This window comes from Cucurbita moschata, unplaced genomic scaffold, assembly GCF_002738365.1.
Source record: "Cucurbita moschata cultivar Rifu unplaced genomic scaffold, Cmos_1.0 Cmo_Scf00188, whole genome shotgun sequence".
Lineage (NCBI taxonomy): Eukaryota > Viridiplantae > Streptophyta > Magnoliopsida > Cucurbitales > Cucurbitaceae > Cucurbita > Cucurbita moschata.
The window spans coordinates 41231-53846 of record NW_019268704.1 but is presented as its reverse complement, the minus strand read 5'-3'; the positions used below and the strand labels follow the sequence as shown (position 1 = coordinate 53846).

The following is a 12616-nucleotide window of genomic DNA, read 5'->3' as shown; positions in this document are numbered from 1 at the left end:
AAAAAAAAAAAAATTAGGTCACAATAGTGGCAAACTAGTCATTGTTCCCTTATTACTTGAGGGGTTTGTTTTGGCTGAGGCATAATTTGGAAAAGAGAAAGAAGAGAGGAGAGAAAGAAGAAAGAAGAGGGAAAGAAGATTAGGGTTTTGAGGAAGGAGGAGGAGATCGGATCAGAACTGACGCCAGAGATCCGAGTCCCCAATCTAAACCGTCAATAGTCCGAGGCAAGGTGCTCTCACGAATCGCACCTTCCTATTTCATCAAAACGTCCAAGAACTTCAGGTTAGTCCACGAGTGTCTACATTGAGAAATCATCAAGATTTTGTGTGTTAGCAACGTTTTGTGTTGATCCTTGGACTCTTACCCTCAACAACGCTATCTGGTTAAGTTCTGGAGTGAAGGCGGCCAAGATTGGCGTTCGAATCGGAGTTTCAAGAAAATGTGATTTTCGGTAAGAACTCGTGTTTTTCTCCGAATTCGAACTTAAATAATAAGATCTGTGATTATCAGAAAAATATAAGAAAATTGTTTCGAAGGAGTAGAATATGAGATCTACAGGGTTTGTGAAGAAAATTTATCGAATCGGATTACGGATTCGAAGATAAAAAAATTGGAAGAAAATAGATTGAAACGTTGAAGAGACCTGGAGAACTAAAAAAAAACGCAGGAGGGTGGAGGCCGCCACGCGTCGGTCGGCGTGCAGAGGAAAGCGATGGAACTGGTGATCCACATGTGTCGATCACCGGTTGGTAAGGTGCGTTCTCACCCGGCAGCGGACACACGTCAGGTGCGCGGATCCAGCCGGCCTGACCCGTGCCGAGCACGAAGCGCTCGACCCGGCGCCTCTGACCAACGCCTGCTCGGGAAGCAGCACGTGGGCACGCGCACGTAGAAAGTTAGTGTAGTGACCCTCCAGGGCGCATGTGACACGCGTGGGGGTGCATGAGGCACCGTTTTTCTTCCCGTTCGGTCTCTGTTTGCTTGTTTTCCGACCGGATTTTAATGCTGACCCTATTATTATGTGAATTAGGACCTATGAAGGAAATTCCAGAATTGTTGGAATCCATTCCGTCAAGAAAACTCGAACTCGGGAAGGCACGCGTCAACTAAGTAAGTAGCCATTTGGATTCCCACAAGCAGTACTTGTAGGAACTGCTAGGAACGAGCATGCATGCTACCACCCATTAACTTAGCTAACCGGACCTAGTATATTAGTATGGGAACTGCGAAAATGATATGATTAAGGAAAGCTAGTTATTAAATGTTTATTAAATCTGTTTGATAGAGAATCTGATAAAGTATGTATGTATGAGGAGGATGGGAAACTTGTGAAATCTGCGCTCCGAGTAAAGATGGACGTTATCTTCCCGTTGAGCATGTTTGTTAATATTGCATGAACTGCTGCGTGTAAACTCTTATGCATGATGATTGCTTGTATTATCTTTCTTGATGAATAGGAAGAAATTATGAGCTTAGATTAGGGTGCTTGTGACTAAGTAGGCTAGACGAGACCCTAGTTTAGGGGACATCTAGAATACCGTGCAATTAGACCCGCAAAATGATTATCGGCGGATCCAGAGCCTAGAATTCCAAACCCGATAGGTTTGTGAGACTAGGCACGAGAATCCTAGAGATACACGAATCTAAGTCTAAGCCACTAGGTTCCACCCTAGAAAGAATAATATGTCACCACGGTAACTGTAGGTAGCCCGCTTGAGTTGAGTAGTGTAGATAGTGTCATCAGAATCTCCACTTCCCTCTCTCCTCCGATATCGTACCTCGAGACAGAGCTCCGGTACGGTGATCGTTGAGGTTAGCAGATCAGGATAGGGAAGTGTGACAGGTGCCAAGACTTAGTGGTGATAGCCAAGGGGTCTTCTGAAAAGGACTCCTGGGCCGTAGAAACCCGTCCCTGAGCGTGGGACGTGGAGCCACATAGGATGACTCAGTAGCTGACCGGCACACAGGGGGTCGCACCCCGTTTAATGGATGTATGGTCCCGTGTGAGGGTCGTCAGTTAACCTCCATGGATGATGTTCAGAGACAGTCACATTTTCAGATCCAGCCATACACTCAGGACACTGATCATTTTGGTGCTTAAGATGGGCAAGCGTCCTAAGATACAGAAAAGAGAGTTGCAGCTTAGATCACTCTTCTTAGAAACCCGAGAAAGATCGTGGTTACCCACCAAGATAAGGATGCGAAAAGAGCCTACAAGTAGGCTACTTACTGAGTATTTTTATATTCATTCCTTTCTACTCTTTTTTTTTCAGGTGAGTGATGCCATGGATCAAGGCGGGAATGCATGTTGAATCTTAATGCCACAGAGGAGTGTCCCGAGGCGTCTAGGAGTCTGTGCATAATTTTGTTTAGATTTGTCATGCATTGTTTTGTAAACCATTTACATACTTTTCATACTTGAACACCTTGTTTTGGATTTTAAACCTTTTATATAATTGATAAAGTTTGTTTTTGTAATCTCGTCTTCTCTATTTGTTTTTACACGATTTCATTGCATAGTCTGTTGGTCCAGCCCTTGATTTCGAGATTCAAATTTTGGGCTGTGACAGAGAAGTTGTTGTTGGTGCATCGTCGATTAGGGTTTTAGGGTGTTGCGGGTTTGGAAGACGAGCAGCGGATCAGGTCGGATACCCGCGGACACAACTCCTGCTTCCAGACCTCAGGCCGTATGAAGACACGGGCTGTAATTGCTTTCGGCCCAAACAGGATTTGCATTCATTTTGGCTCAACTTAGACACACGCCTGTAGTGCATTTTCTCGGCTTCGCACGTATATACATGGCTCAACTCCTCCATCGGACTTCCTCAGCTTGACGGCAGCTTGGCTTGTCAGCTCGGTATACCCACAATATACCGATTTCTAGGTTTACGGCCCTTTCAAAGTCGTTTCTGCCCTTGTTTTTGCATTCTAAGGTTAATATGACTCTTAATAGTCAACTTAAATTATGTTAGGTGTTTACCTTGATAACTAACATGAGGTTTAGCTAGGATATGTTATGAAAGATTCCTAAATATGTTATGTGGTTCTTATAGGACGTAATTAACAGTTGGAATTAACTTGTTGTGAGTGACTTTGGCCAAGGCCATCGAGGTAAGTGACTTTACTATTGGAGTTAGTTAATTATGTGTTGTATGATGATGCGTGCTCTGTGGCCCCTGCATGCACCATATTATATGTGATATGACTATGTGACACATGAATTAGATTGACGGGTGATGTTATGAAAATTTATGATTGATATGTTAGTACTATATGCCATGAAAGTGATGATTATTGCATGTATGCACGTAATATAACTGAATTATGTCATGAAATGCTTATGAAATTGAAACGTATTTTCATATTAAGTAATATGCCATGTAAGGTAAGTTATGAGACCTCATGCATGTTTATATGTCATTTGCATTGGGATACTTTCTCTTTATGTCATGAAAGAATGAAATTCGATATTTATGTTCTCCATGATATCATGTGAGACTTTTCTGTTCTGTGGTGTCTAGTGACGTATAATACGTTGTGCCCGACCAAGCCAGGCCTAGGGGTACGTATACGAGCCCACTTGGTGGGTTCATGTGCGCGTACATGGGCCTCGTGTGGAGAAATACCACACATCCAACCCTACCCAGAATAGAAAAGCACCCAAGGCAAGTTTACAAAAGTTAGGTCCCACTCATATGTTGCATGTGTTTGCATTTCTAACCCCAATAGTGGGATGACTTACTAGTATTTCATAAAATACTCAAGTCACGTGCTACCTTCATTTTTCAGGTAAAGGCAAGGCGCCGATGTATGGCTGACGATGGAGCTGAGGTTACCATGAAAGACTAAAGAGAGGGTATAGTTACCCGTTTATGTTTTTATTTAGGTTTTTAAGTTAGATCATTGAACATTCATTTTATTTAAATTTCCTAATTCAGTTATTGAATGTTTTCATTTCGGAGTTATCTTTAGTTCAGATTTTGAACCTTTATGTAAGACTGATGTTGTTTCCAAGACTATTTATGTTGAATTTTTCGTTTAAAGATCTATGCATGTACGGATGACGTCACTAATTAGGTTAAGAAAATTAGAGGCGTTACAAAGTACCTTTTCTTACTGTTGGAGATCGGTTTTATTGGTCCACATATATCAACATGTATTGATTGAAGCACTTGTGAAGCTCTCCACGTGCTTTGCTTTGGAAAAGATCCTCTTTGTTGTTTTCTTGTTAAGCAGTCCTTGCAAAGCCTTAAGGAGAATTAAGTTCAGGTAATCCATTCACCTTCTTTCTTTTTTCCGTGGTTTCAAACCATCAAAGCTCAGGTGCTGGTCGCTTGTGGATGTATATAATAAAATGATGTAAAATTCACAAGAATAAGTGCAAGTATACACTATCACAAGTAGCAAGTAATAAGTAAATTATCGATTCCACAGGAAACCTATCCTTTTGGTTAATTTTATCGTTGAAAATTAAATGAGTTTTTGGGTAACATTCAAATGGGTGTTGGTGATTTTAACTACTTAAACAAAACTAAAACAGAGTGCCACTACTGTTGAAAAACAGAAAATGATGAGAAAATCAAGAAGAAGGTTCGGCTAAGAGAGGTTAAATAGATAAGTTGTTGAGTTTTGTGATAGATTTTAGTTTCTTTTAATAGATTCCCAAGCTCACTTCCAAGGGTCATGAATGGTGATTATTTACATAATGGTTGTAATTTCTATTAACAATGCTCTAGGAGAAGAATTATTCTTAACCCTTCTGTTACCCTTCAAGTCTCATTACTATGGAACTAGAGTATTAAAGAGGATTTCATTGCTCCCTCTCTTCTCCCGAATAAGAGAACAACTATGTATGTAAAGTAGCTAATTAAACACACATGTAAATCATTAACAACAACTCTTTAATAAACTAAAATCATACCGTCAACATACTTAAACTATATAAAACTCTCTCGCCTCCCCTATAAAGTTTAGCTCTCCATAATAACTAAATTAAAAAGAGGAACCAACATCTTAATCATATAAAATTGATAGAATAAGAAAAGAGAGTAAGGAAATAGAGACTTATCCAACTTTGTTGTCGTTCTTCAATGGGAGTTCCCTTCCCTTGAGCTCTCACATCCACCTCATTGTCCTAATCTATCCTTCTTGGTCTTCTCTTCCTCCTGCTGTCAACCGTTGCTGGATTAGGGTTTTTCTTCTTCCTCTCTGGTTACACAGTAGTTCACAGCAGTAGAGGGACTGCTGTCTAATCTGATTTTTTTCTCGTAAAGTTTGTCACCCTCCTCTTGGTCTTCTTTTTACTTTTATATTGAGCATGGGTTCCCCCTTAGGTTGAAAAGGAATAAGTTGTCCACATAGGATGGTAGTCAATGACCCGAACCCATAGGTTGAAAAGGAATAAGTTGTCCACATAGGATGGTAGTCAATGACCCACTTGGATGGCAGATGTGAATTTAAAATTTCCATGTCATCCCCGTTTGTTTTCAAATTTGCTACTCTCTCATGGTTCAACATAAATGTATGAAATTTTACCACATAACTCAATTAAATGTACAATTAAGATCGATTTATGTCAAATCATATTTTTTTTCATGTTGGACCGCAATAAACGATTTCATGCTCACTAAGTAGAATCAATGGGGTAATAAATGAGAAAATGGTGAATAAGAGTGCAATATTAACTACAAAAAGACTAGATATGACTACTTTTAGAGAGTTATCAGGTGCCTATATCTACAATGCCAAAGCTGCACTTTGTCCTCAGTGATTAAGTTGAAGCACACTGACGGTAGAGGTTGAAATGTTGCTTGAAGTATGAACATTCGATTCTCAGACATCTTTGTATCTATGATTAAACCCTTCTCATGATGAAATGCCTTACACCTTCCATATTGAAACGTAACAGCAAGTCCCCGTTTTTGCAATTGTCCAATGCTCAACAAGTTGTTTGTCAATTCTATAACATAGAACACTTCTATAATAATATGCGTTGTTCCATTCACTTGCAGCCTTATGTTGCCCTTTCCTAGTACAACCAAGCTTGTGTTGTTGCTGAGTTTTATTGAATCTCTGAAGTTTTGATTTAAATTTGAAAAATATTGTTTTACTCCAGCCATATGATTGCTGCAGCTAGAATCAATATACCAACAATCTTATTAGCCATCTTACTCCTTTTTTGCACCCGTGCAAGCCATCAGTAAAATCTCTTTTTTTTGTCTTTGTATAGTTTGTCACTTCATTCTTACTTGCACATTGTCATTGGAAGCCCAAATTTGGGACAATTGTAGCATTCTACTATGGCTTTCTCGAAGTTTTGCCTACCTCTTCCACGTCTCCTTCCTTTGAAACTTCCACGACCTCGACCCCTTCCTCCTGACTGATCTCCATTTGTCACTTTCAAGGCATGTTCCTCATTGATGTGAGAATGCATGCATTGTTCATGAACAAGTAGGCTGCTTTGCAATTCATCAATGGTTAAAGTATCTATATCTTTAGATTCCTTAATGGAACAAACCACATAATCAAGTTTGGAAGTCATAAATCTTAAAATCTTTTCCCAAACAGCAACGCAACGTCTCCTTTTCTTTCACCATTTTCTTTCATCTTATTTGTTATTGCAAGTGTTCGAGCAAAATATTCATTTACAGATTCTCCTGTCTTCATTTGAAGAATTTCAAATTCCATTCTGAGTGTTTGCTTGTGCAAGCTTGACCCTAGTTGTTCCTTGATATTTTTTTCTTCATAGAGTCCCATATGTCCTTCGTTGTATCCTTGTTTAGAATCGTTTCTAGAATTGAATGATCTAATGCTTGGAAAAGATAATACTTGGCCTTCAAATCTTTCAGCTTCTGATCATCAATGCTCTTCTGTTGTGCATCAGTAGATCCTCCTGCTACTGCAGAAATTTCATTTTCTACTAAATCCCAATAATCCTTTGATAGCGAAAAGTTCTCCATGAGCATTGCCAAGTGATCATAATGCCCCCTTAACTTTGGGATGACTGGATGTACAAAAGAGCTTTCTGTAGACATCCTGAAGATTGCTACTTCAAATTTTAATCACATCCCTTACTATGGCTCTAATACCAAATGATGAAATTAAAGAAATAATAGCAGAGAAAAGTAAGTTTTGGAAGGAAAAATGCTCTATTATTGAATGGGAAACTACCATACTATTAAATAGTCATTTATAACAAAACAAAAGAAACGATAAATCAGGAGTCTACTCTAACTAACTTCTAAAAGTTAAAGTCCTATTCTAAAGTACAGAGTTCTACGGAAAGTGAGACTTTATTTAGACTAAGTAAACTAACACGACCCACTTTATAATTGTTACAAGTGATTTGATCTAAATCGTTCATGTAGAGACATGTAAGTGGAGATATTCTATACAATGAGTTTGATAAGGATCACGGTGTTCAAAATGTTTCAATTGGACATATTACACGATCCAAGGCCAAGATGATTCAACAAGCATTCATTCTTCATCTACAAAATTGGATAGGCTTGATTCAACCATTATCTCATGTGTTACAAGCTGATTTGATTGAGGAAGGACCATTTGAAGCTTCACAAGTGAATATTTGCATGGTTGAAGTAGGGGATGAAGTTGCTTGCACTTGATTGATAAGTTGTTAGAAAACTTTATTTATTATTTTTAATTTCATAATTATTGCATGGGCAAAAGGGTGGAAGTCATTGGTTAAATTGACTTCTTTTTTTTGGAGATTTAAGGGATCCGAAATAAATTTTGGTCGTAACTTCTTTATGAACATTTGAAAAATTGAAAATTTCTTTTGTGAGTAACTATAAATACCCACAAATTATTACATAAAAAAGAGATTGTGAATGAATGAATTTGAGATCTCAAATTGAGACTTTCACCTTTCGAAATTTGAGCATTATCTTTGTCATTTCTAAGTTTCATGCAATTCTTGTGGTAGATTGCATCTGAGCTCTAGATCTTTGATCGTAAGAAGTAATCTAATTCTAGCCTTATATCTTGGATTATCCGAATTTTGTACAAGGAGGTGTTAATTTTATTGATTCAACCGTTTTTGCTTCCACAAAAACATGAATTGTTGGGATTGGGGTGGCCTTATCAATTTGATATCATAGCCTAGGTTGCATCTTAGTGGCCTACTCTAGAATTCATTTTATTTTTCGTTTATGCTATTGTTTTTCTTTTCTTCAAATCTGTCCATTTATTCTGTGGCCGCGAGTTCAACCATTCTTTATAAGCTTCTCACTTTATTCTCATTTTATTACTGTAGATCATATTTAGATCTTAAAAAAAAAAAAAAGAATCCCTGTCATATTGTTCTTAATATTGTGGTTATAAATCCTTGTCATTAGACAATTTGCATGTTTATTTTAATATCAAATAAACTCTAGTTGACATTTTTTCTAAATCATCTAAATTTGGAACCATTGTGTTGATATTGTTCTTTCACCCTTTTAGCGGGACATAGTCCTAGGGGAAGGAGGAGATGTTGGTCGAGGGAGACGAAGAGGTAGAACAAGGGGTAGAGAAATTTTAGCACAAAAAAGAAGTGAGAGAGAGTACCAATATAAGAGAGGAGAAGAAGAAGGAGTCAAGGGAGTAAAGCTTCCAACTTTCTACGGGAGATCTGATCTAGAAGAGTATTTGCAATATGAGAGCAAAATTGAGCATGCTTTTTATTGCAACAATTTCAGTGAAGAAATAAAGTTGAAGCTTTCTATGGCTGAATTTTGTGATTTTGTAATTATGGTGGACATCTTTGATATCAGAGTGGAGGAGAAATTATGAAGAACCAATTGAAATGTGGGAGGAATTGAAGTTATTAATGAGAAAAATGTACATTCCTAAGCATTATTCTCGAGTACTCAAGGAAAAACTGTATACAANGTTACAGTCACCGTCACGTACACATAAGAGTAAGATAAGAAAAAGGACGACCTCAAAGGTAGTCTCGATGATGAGCATGAGAGGCAACTCAATCTTTTTCAATATTTTTAATACTCACCGAGTGTTAAAAATAGTTTTCAGGTAATTGCATTATTGTAGAACGAGAGTGACGAGTAGGGTGATGGAGGTTGGCTAGCCCATCCCTCAGGACCATAGAGTCACCTAAGCTTGAGGGATGTGATCTCCGTGTTCTGGTTAGTTAATTAGGTTATCCGACGTGGACCTACACTCTCCTCTCAGGAAGAGGTTTACAACATAGTGGCCTGTTCAGGAGACCACGAGCCATTCAACAAAGCTGAAGCTCACATTATCATAGTTGGCATGTGCTTAGTTCCCCACCAGATTAGAAAGGGTAGTGGAGGATCTGTAGACATCGTTACACTGTTATCAGCCTGGAGAACTACTACATTATCATAGTTGGCATGTGCTTAGTTCCCCACCAGATTGGAATCTCACATTATCATAGTTGGCATGTGCTTAGTTCCCCACCAGATTGGAAAGGGTAGTGGAGGATCTGTAGACATCGTTACACTGTTATCAGCCTAGAGAACTACTTTGGTTGTCCTTGGTTATCGTGGAGGTCTGCTACGTTCTTAAGGACTTCTAGGAAGTTTAAATCTCATCTCTCATTTCTAGGGTGCTTAAGATTAGCTCCACAAGGCAAATCCAAGTCTCTAGGTGCACTCAAATCTCATCCTTTGATCTTGGGGTGCAGGGTGTACTGTAAACGTTTTGACCTAAGTCAACGAGTAAACCACACTAGTTGTAGCAACCTAATCTTAATTGAGTTATTTCATGCATCCTTTGCTAGGGAGATATACCTATCAATTACCTAAGCGTATAATCCATAATTTAAACTTCATCTTGGTCATACCCGGGAGCTGAGGAGGTTCTTTGGGTTCTTAAGACGGCTAGATGACTTAACGCGGACTTTTGACTTTAGGCTGTTTTATTTTGAGTTTTCGAGTCTTTCTTAGTTTAGGAGAATCAGGGTCTAGACCCTTTGACTGTCACTCACGATCTTTAGGTGCTCAATCTACTAGAGGTGTCCTGACCTAAGTTGTCTATCCAACCTAACTTTACCACCCTGCTTCTTTGCAGATAAACACCACTAGGAGAACAAATAGTCAAACACCTGAAGCTAACACATATTATATCATGCACACAGCAAAACAAGCTCGTCGGAGAGATAATATTCATTAATTACCTGAAACACAAACAACGTTAACCCATCCTCTTTTCTGACATAGCATTAAACATATAAAACATCACTCATCACAAATCTTATCATAGGAAAATTTTTATAATTTTTTTCATCATGCATACCACCACACTCATCCATATTTCTCAACTCATATTCTAGTCATGAATATTTTCTTTCTAGCCTTGCATAATACATAAAATAGCATGGTTCTCACAAATCTCAACCTAGGGGCATAACGATAATTTTCTAACATACATAAGTATACACTCACCCAAAAACAACCTTAGTCTTTAACATGCATTATCTAACCACCTAAGGTAAGGAATGTTTGTGTGCTAACACGTCCTAGCGATACCTACAAGTACTATTTGCCTAAAGTTCGTGTGGTTACTTACTTGGATGACGTATGTCTTCCCGAGCAAGCTTCTTCGCATGTTAGGAGCTCCAAAATTCCTGGAATCTTTCTCTCACATGCAATAACCTATGCATTCAACTCCTTCAAAATTCCTTAACTTCCAAACCAGTTTTTTATTCTTTTTTTATACATATATTTTCTTTAATTTTATAACTTTCTCTCCACAATTCATATCAACTTAGTTTCTTCACGAAAATCGTAAACTTTTAATTGATCGTTACAAAGGTATAATTTTTGGTCAATCACAACAACAAATAATCGAGTTCGAAAATCATCAAAAATAAAAAATTGACAAATATTTTCAGCCACTAGATGTTTATCAGAATGTCACCTTCGGGTCTTAATCAACTCCAACTTCCTTCATGAAACTTATGCAAAATTCCTCCAATATAACCATACTAAAAATTCAAAACTTAATTCCAAGGAAAGCTCTCGAATTTGAAGGAAAGCTTAAATGAAGAACCCAAAAATCATACATTTCGTTGTTCCTTGATTCTTGACGGAATTGAGTGATTGAAAAGACAAGAATAGTTCTTCCAAGACCACCAAGCAATTCTTGTGGAGAAGCTCTAGCGAAATTCTGACTCAAAATGGCGGTTCAGATCAAACTTTGACTCTCTCTCTCTTAAATCTCTAAACGCTCATCTTCTTTTATCTCTCTTCTCCTATTCTTTCTTTCTTTTTTTCATTCTTAGTAATCAGACTAGGTTAATCCACACCTCTAATTAGGAATTGACGGTGGCAGTGGAAGGTATTAAAGCACAACTAGCTCGACTGACTATACAACCCACCCTCCGTCAAAGCATTGTTGATGCTCAGATAAGAGACTCTGAGTTAGAAAAGATATATAATAAGATGGATGGAGGCAGAACCAGCTGACGGAGACACCAAGGCATCTAATGGAGGACTACTTATCAAGGTCGGTTGTGTGTACCAATGGTAGAATAACAGAGGAATAGAATATTAAAGGTGTTGGGTTATATGTTCTAAAACTCATAATTTGTAAACAAAAACATATTCTATTTTTAATGAAGTTATTATTGTTGTTTATTCAGTAAAGATTGTTATTGAATAAAGTGAACTTTACGATCATTAATCTAAATCCAATAAACTAAGAACACTCTGGCTATAGTATGATTACTTGAACTATATGTAGAGACATAAGAGTGGATCAAGTTCAAGTATATATAGTCAAAATGATCTATAGTATAAGGATAAGGCTGAGTACCTTATTCTGGGGACACTATGGATGCGGCCCACTTTTGTATATGATATAAACAATGTGATCACTAAATTGTACATGTGGAGACATGTGAGTGGGGGCGTCCTATGCAATGAGTATTGCATAAGATCGGACCATGAAGAAAACCATTCTCACTTTATAATGTCGTTTACTGTTGAGACTGATTTTCTTTTCATTCGATAACCTAGGTAACTCGGTTTTAATCCTGAGCTAACCATGAACTCCTGTTTATTCGGAATTATCCTTAGATTTGCATGAGTGAGAGTGGCTCTAGTTCGCCGACTCAATAGGCCTCCCATTTCAGGGGTAAGACTGGGTGAATGGTTGGGGACGTGGCGTGCAAGATGGAATTCACTCCTACTCACTTTTAGGGATAGAAGAGAGGTAGTTCCCTTAAGCACTGACTCCAGGTCTTGAACAAGGGGCCCCACCCTCTCATTAGCCTGAGAGGGATTCGGTTTACTTGTTGGACCACAAACCAATTGTTCATTAAAGGATCAGTGAGACATAAGGAACAAGAAGTAACTTTAGGGGTAAAACGGTAAATTGACCCAGCTCTAGTTACGAACAACCTGTGAAGGATCGACTTACTAATCATGGTTATATCAAATGGACAGAAATATATCTATAGTGAGGGGAGTGCAACTACTAGGCTATAGTGGAGTGTCCTAGTAGTTAACGAATGTTGGTTAACAAGGTTAATGAGTTTAACTGGTTAATCTTAGATCGTTGGAGCCCATGATCTATAGGTCCATTAGGTTCCTCTACTAGCTCATATCGGACTAAACCATAGAACAGTGT

General features: G+C 38.2%; 1 long non-coding RNA gene across 1 annotated transcript in view; it reads left to right on the top strand.

Moving 5' to 3' along the window:
- The first annotated feature begins 192 nt into the window (after positions 1-192).
- Positions 193-12616, top strand: part of LOC111440369 — a 21105-nt gene continuing 8681 nt past the window's right edge. The window contains exons 1-2 of the long non-coding RNA XR_002709926.1: positions 193-452; positions 1032-1111. This is a non-coding gene — a long non-coding RNA (uncharacterized LOC111440369). The remainder of the gene's footprint in view (positions 453-1031; positions 1112-12616) is intronic.